This window comes from Girardinichthys multiradiatus, chromosome 13 (assembly GCF_021462225.1).
Source record: "Girardinichthys multiradiatus isolate DD_20200921_A chromosome 13, DD_fGirMul_XY1, whole genome shotgun sequence".
In the NCBI taxonomy this organism is placed as follows: domain Eukaryota; kingdom Metazoa; phylum Chordata; class Actinopteri; order Cyprinodontiformes; family Goodeidae; genus Girardinichthys; species Girardinichthys multiradiatus.
In genome coordinates, this window is record NC_061806.1 from 36254229 (window position 1) to 36261727 (window position 7499).

A 7499-nucleotide genomic window follows, 5' to 3' on the forward strand; every position below is an offset into this window, starting at 1 on the left:
GCCAAGCAGGGATCAGACTCACACTGAGATCACAGACATGCAGCGCTGTCATCCAATCTCTTATTTCCTACCTTCGTCTGTTTACCTTCATCTCTCTATCTTTACTCCAATTTCTGCCTGATTTTTTCCAATCTGCATTTCTCTGTCTCGGCTTTTATTTGAGACAGATATGAAAGGTAAAACAGAGAGATGGGGTTACAAAAGTCACACAGTTGGAACAGAGATAAATGAGGGGTTATCCAATGGAAAATAAATATTAGAAACCATTTATAATTGGTTGTATATCCTCACATCCTTCTCATGTTTAGGTTGTTGCGCTGGACCACAGAAGGGACGTACAGTAGTTGGGACCAGGCTCTGTATAAGCAGACAAGAAACAAAATGGCCAAGGAGATCAGGGTAGCTAAGAGAAGCTACAGCGAGAAGCTAAAAAACAGCTTCTCAACTAACAAAGCAGCAGCAGTTTGGAGGAGCTTAATGACCTCGATTACTACAGTCCCCCAATGCTGTGATGACACCCTAACTGGCTGATGACCTCAACAGCTTCTTCTGCAGGTTTCTAAAGCAGCCATTTGCACCTCACTCCCACACAGAAGAACTACCTCCCACCAGCAACCCTCTTCCCTCTGACCACCAGCCTGCAGAAAAGATCACTAAGGAAAATGTAAATAGGCTCTTTCAGTCTCAGAAGACTATATAAGCTCCAGAACTGGATGGTAGTTCGCTCTTTCTGAGTGAGAGCATGTTCTGACCAACTGGACCCTATCTTCACCCAGATCTTCAATAGGTCTCTGGAGCTGCGTGAAGTTCCCCACAGCTTCAAGCATTCGATCAGCATCCCAGTCCCCAAGAAATGCACTACAGAGCTGTCACCTGACGTCTGTGGTCATGAAATCCATTGACAGGCTGGTGTTGAAGCATCTAAAGGACATCACCTTGGCTACCCAGGGATGTAAGCCATGTTGTTAACTTCAGCTTAGCCTTCAACCACCATCAACCCAGATATCCTCCACCAAAAGTTCACCCAGCTCACAGTGTCTGCCTCCACCTATCAGTGGATCACCAGCTTCCTGGTAAAAATTGTTTTTCTGTTTGTATCATCACCTATGTTATGCTTACTTATATTTGTGTAGTTTGCAAACAGTCATATTCAATAAATAAGAATATGCGTTCCTGTAAAGCTTGTTTGTCACATATAAAGAACCTTTTGAAATGATCAACCTTTAAGCAGGCATTAAACATGCTTTTCATTAAGCCCACACATCTGTCTTACAAATGTTTTTTTTAATTCGTCTGATGTAATATTCTGATCTTAAGTGTTTTCATTACCTGTTAGTGGAAAATCAGCATGATTAACAAAAATAAAATCTTGAAAACATCAGTCTGTGTATAATTAATCTATATAATGATTTTTATTTAGTGAATTGAGTTACTGAAATGAATATGTTTTTTAATAATACTTAATAATGTATTGAGATACACCTGTAATCTGTCAGGGTCTCAGACTCAGAGAAAGGTGAGGAATGCCACCAAACAATATATAGTGAAAAAGCAAAAAATTCAAACACAAGGTTGTTGAAAAATTACTCTTTCTCTTCTCCCTTTCAAATAGACGGGTATTAAACTGGTGCATTATTGCTATCTATTTATGTGTAAAATCAAAGAAAACAAACCAAGCACTGTTTTACAGCTAACCTAAAAAATAGGAATACAAATATGCCTCGGTAAGATACCAACAGCTTGCACCTGTAAACACAGAAGATCATTTCAGGGCCTTATTACAGCAGTTTTAAGCTTCAGTCCAACAGATGGCTCTAATGGGCTAGTTTACCACCTGTCAACCTGAAGGAAAATGAAAGGAGTAAATCTGATTTCTTCTCCAGGAATCAAACACTATTTTCCATCTTTGGAGTGCCCTGAGTGATAAATTGTCCAAATTTGGATTACAGAAACTTTCCTCACAAAGGACCTCCTCAAAACAAGCATCCTTTGTTTTTCTTCTCCTATGTGTGGTTTAGCTCAAGGTATCTTTTCTTCTGCACCTTCTGAACAGGCGTTTTGCAATTTGGGCATGGATTATTAGCTGGCAGAGTTTAAAACACTTTAAAATGCATTGTCAAACATGGAGATTTTTGTTGTACTATGGTGGAGTTGTGGATGAGTTCAAGTAGATGGATTGCTAAATGGCTCTGCTTCTTTAACAGAAGTTATCAGAAAAGCATGATCTCTGTATTGGGGTATAATATGAGCTATAACAACATTTAATTTCCCTTTGGGATTAATAAAGTATTTTTGAATTGAATTTGAATTTGGGTGGGGTGAATAATCTGTGGGTTTAGTTATGCTCTGAGGAGCATAGTTTGGTCCACTTGGAAAATTTGGAGGAAAGGGCACCATGAATCAATACAAAAGCATTCTGATTGTGATCACTTTTCTTGTGTGATAGAACATTTCTATCAAAATACAAATGAATACTGATGGCCTCATCAGCAGGATACAAACGGTCATTTGATGGTTTGGTGATTAAGACAATTGTCTAGATCATGTGTTTTAGTCTTTCAGACCATGAATCTTATTTTTACCAAGAAAAGTTTTGAACTAATAGACTGCTTTGCTTAATCATAGCCATAATGGGGCAAATGAGTCAAAATGTGTATGAAAAATGGTGTTCCATCTTTTTATAGACGTTTCACAGATTTGTGGAGAGGACAGCTTGTACATCAATGGCTAAACTGGTACTCCACGAGAGTTCTGCTGCCCCAGATTAAAGTCCAAGTGTGTGGTCCTTTACATAGGTTTTCTCTCTTTCTTGTCAAACTATTGTCAAATAGAAACCAAAAAAGAAACAGTTAGTCCTTATGTAACGCTCAAAGAAATAGTTTCTGGAACTGGATGGCTTGCATGTGTAAAAATAAATCTGATAAATAAGTGGGATTAATGTATAAATGGGTTAATGTATAAATGTATTTTTGTAGATGTTCTCATTTTATTTTGGTGGTCTGTCTTACCTTGTTTGTTGCATTCCATTTACTTCTTGTTCTCCTGTCTGTCATGGTGTGACAATTTGGACTTTCTTTGTGGTTTTTGGTTTGTGTCTTTTTATTGTTAGTTTGCCCATGTTTAGTCTATGCATTAGTTTCACCTGTTCCTTCTGTCTCCCTGCCTCCTTGTCTCACCTGTTCCATCTTCCTTTGATTACCTGCCCATAGTATATTAATTAGTCTGGTTCTTGTGTTGATTGCTGGTTCCTCGTCTCTCAACTTGGGTCTCTACCCTTGACTGCCATGTGTTCCATGTTCCTGCAGAGCTAGATGTAAGTTTTGGACTTTGACTCTGGTTAACTCCTGCAGTGATTTCTGTTACGTTTCGGATACCTCTGAATAAAGCTGAAGATCATTCAACATGCGGCTGGCCAGCTCTTACCTGCACTTTGGTCCAACAACAAATATTAATGCGACAGTATCAGTCCTCTTTCTTAGTTTTATTTTAACTTTTTAGTTTTATGTTTGAGTTGTTCTTGTACCTGGTCATGCTCTGTTTAGATATTATTTCCATGTGTTTCCCTGCTTCTCCCTCAGGTGCTGCCGGTGGTTAAATTAAACTCCTCTATCTTCTGTGATTAACTCCAGCATTTAAGCCTCTTTGTTTAGTCACTACTTTGCCATATCCTCCTGTTTATGCTGCCAGTTATGCATCAGTCTTCTCTTGGGTTTGCTTTCTGTGGTTTTGTCATCCATATTCCTTTTTACTCCTAGTGATGTTTTCTGCCATTTCTCTGTGCACGTTAGATTTCTTAATCTCCTGGGGTATTTGTGATCGTAAATTTTGTACCTTTTTTCATTAAATTCACCTGTCACCATAATCCTACCTGCCTCCACTAAACATGACAATGCATGGCAGTATGTGCATCAGCATAATATTGCAGTATTGTATTCTGCATGTTCCAAAAGCATGTATAAATTACTGCATGGATTGAGAGAGAGGCGTGTTAACCTAGGCAATGCTCTTCAGATGTTAAAATTTTATTTCTAATATGAAATACAAAAACCTACACTAGAAATAACTCACTCCAAGATTTTTAAAGTAATACGAATAATACATTATATGTGTTTGAGATTTTACTGTAAGGTTTTTACTGTGAAGATATTGTTCATTATTGAAAGTCAGGTTTTGTCCTGATTGACCTGATTGAACATTTTGTGCATTCTTTGATTTAATCTACAAAATAGAATTTGAATAGTGCATCAACTCTACTTGGGTTGTCAGTGTAAACGTGTGTCATCCCCATAATGTCATGTCTTCTGATGTTTCCCAATGGGACCATGTATGAACGATTGCATGTAGGACCTAAAATTGAGCCTTGTGGAATTCCATGTATCAGTTTATAATGTTTAAAAAAGTTACTAACAGAGATGCCGATCGTCATAAGTCTGTTAAGTAAAATGTTGTGATCAACATGAAAGCTGAAGGCTGCACTTTCCTTCAATAATATCAGTTTTGATGGTTTGTGCAGAGTCATATTTCACCCAAGATCATTAACAATCTAAAGTAATGCTGTATCTGTACTACATTTCTCACTATATTTGAGCAATAAATGATCATGGTAAAGGCTGCACGGTGACGCAGTTGGTAGGACTGTTGCCTTGTAGCAAGAAGGTCCTGGGTTCAATTCCTGGCCTGGGGTCTTTCTGCATGGAGTTTGCATGTTCTCCCCGTGCATGCGTGGGTTCTCACCAGGTACTCCGGCTTCCTCCCACAGTCCAAAGACATGCCTGTTAGGTTAATTGGTCACTCTAAATTGCCCTTAGGTGTATGAGTGTGTGCATGGTTGTTTGTGTGTTGCCCTGCGATGGACTGGCGACCTGTCCAGGGTGTACCTTGCCTCTCGCCCATAGACTGCTGGAGATAGGCACCAGCTCCCCCGCGACCCACTATGGAATAAGCGGTAGAAAATGACTGACTGACTGATCATGGTAAAGCTAAATATATGTTAGAGTTAATATGAAGGAGCTGCTCCTTCTCAGAAAAGCAAAATGTTCCTGTGGTTGAAATTTTTTATGTCAGTTAAAATATTTGTTCTAAGGTTAGGGTGCAATTTAGTGTTAACAGACAATCTATATATTGCTTTGGTAAATCTCTTGGATATTCATGTCAATCAGTGCAATCTCTTCTGACGTCAAAGAAACTGCTTCTTTATTTGTGATTGAGCAAATTCTGAGGGGCAGAAAAGACAACCAAAAATCATGATAGCAAGAAAGAACAAATATACACTCAGACATATACATAAAGAAAGGGGGAATGAGAAGTATAATCATCTCCAATCAAGATGTTTTTGATTTACTGCTTGATTTGTCTCTCCCATCAGCACCTGGCTCTTGTCACAGTGGGACACTGAGTTTCAATGGCAGCAGACACAGACGTTGATGCATCATTATCTTTTCATCATCTACACACACACACACACATACACACAAACTCTCTTTTGAAGTATAGTACTGATACACAGACACAGTTTCTATAAATGTTTCCTTGTCACTGGCACTAAAATCAAACAAACTGTTTGTGTTTTGTCCTGCTGTTTATTAATTCTACAGCTGTAATGGCAAAATAGAACGAGTATTCATTTTTAGGGCCATTTTAGTGTTTTCTTGATTTAAGGTAGATGTATAAAGGAAACCTTTTATTTTCAATGTTTGAAAGCAGCTTTTTTGGTATTTAAAATGCACTATTAACTCAAAACCTTGAAATAAACTCATCTATCCAGGCATTGATTGTCTTGTGCTTATCAGAGGTCTGGACGCAAGACTAACAAGTTCTGGAGAAAATCCAGAGTTCTCTTTCCCCAGTGACTCTCGTGGCATGGTCTTATGGTCTCCGAAGGCATTCCCAGACCACAGGCAACATACAGTCCCTCCAGTGAGTTTGTCCATCTTCTCCAGGGTCTCCTCCCAGTGATATGTGCCAGGAAAACATCCAAAGGGAAGCCCAAAAAGGCATCCTGAACATATGCCGAAGAGACGCAGCAGGAGTTCTGTATGTTTGTTTGCAAACAAAGCATAAACCCAGCAACACTTCATAGCTAAAGCTGACTTTAATTCCGTTCCAAAGCTAAAATACCATAAATTGTTATCAATTGTCTTTAGATCGCAGGTTATAATACCAATAAGAGCTTTCCTTTTGTTTCTCTTTCTTTACAGTTTGGAGTGGCAGTCCATGGCTTTTAAGGTATAAGCGCTATGCAACAATCTGAGATTGATGCTGTTTTGGTCTGTTTTCATTGTTTTTAATCACATTCTAGACTGGTGTTTCAATGAGCTGTGTAACAGTGGTCTGGTGTGAGCAGAGATCTGGAGACACAGTTCTCTGCTCACACCAGACCACTGTTGCACAGCTCTAAATCATCCATTCAGTACTGTCCCTCGTGCAGGGTCAGGACTCTGATCACTGCCTGCTTCATCTTATACCAACTTACAGGCAGAAACTGACAACCTCTAAGCCTGTGGTTTGGACCGTTAAGAAGTGGACTGATTAATCAAAACAGATGCAACAAAGGTGTGTTGATTGCACAGATTGGAATGTTTTTTAAGCTTATGCCTCTGATTTAAACCAACTAACTGATGTAGTGACTTCATACATCAGCTTCTGAGAGGACATGTGTTTGCAGACCAAGGTCTTGGTCTACAAACACATGTTTTTGCATACCAATAAACCATGGTTTATTGTTTTTGTACTTCCAAAAACAATAAAGCATAGTTTTCATAACATATGAGGTTGCTGCGTCAGACCAAAGATGAGGCTTACCACAGTGAAGACCAGGCCCTGTATAAGCAGGCAAGAAACAAATTGACAAAGGAGATCAAGCTAGCTAAAAGATCTGACAGTAAGAAAATAAAAATAATCTTCTCAGTGAGTGACAGTACTTGTGTGGAGGAGTTTGCAGACTATTATCAACTATAGGAGCCCCACCCGATATGCTGAAATGACACCTCATCTGGCTGAGGATCTTAAGTGACCAAACTGCAACAAACAATTACAGGGGTTGGACAATGAAACTGAAACACCTGGTTTTAGACCACAATAATTTATTAGTATGTTGTAGGGCCTCCTTTTGCATTTAATACAGCGTCAATTCTTCTTGGGAATGACATATTCAAGTCCTGCACAGTGGTCAGAGGGATTTTAAGCCATTCTTCTTGCAGGATAGTGGCCAGGTCACTACGTGATACTGGTGGAGGAAAACGTTTCCTGACTCGCTCCTCCAAAACATCCCAAAGTGGCTCAATAATATTTAGATCTGGTGGCTGTGCAGGCCATGGGAGATGTTCAACTTCGCTTTCATGTTCATCAAACCAATCTTTCACCAGTCTTGCTGTGTGTATCGGTGCATTGTCATCCTGATACACGGCACTGCCTTCAGGAAACAATGTTTGAACCATTGGATGCACATGGTCCTCAAGAATGGTTCGGTGGTCCTTGGCAGTGACGCGCCCATTTAGCAC

At 39.4% G+C, this 7499-nt stretch overlaps 1 long non-coding RNA gene across 1 annotated transcript; it reads left to right on the forward strand.

Annotated features, from left to right (window-relative positions):
- Positions 1-3263: 3263 nt before the first annotated feature.
- On the forward strand, positions 3264-6553 carry LOC124878907. Its single transcript, XR_007040891.1, has 4 exons — positions 3264-3313; positions 5940-6033; positions 6198-6225; positions 6475-6553. It is a non-coding gene; the product is annotated as an uncharacterized LOC124878907 (long non-coding RNA).
- Positions 6554-7499: the final 946 nt, after the last annotated feature.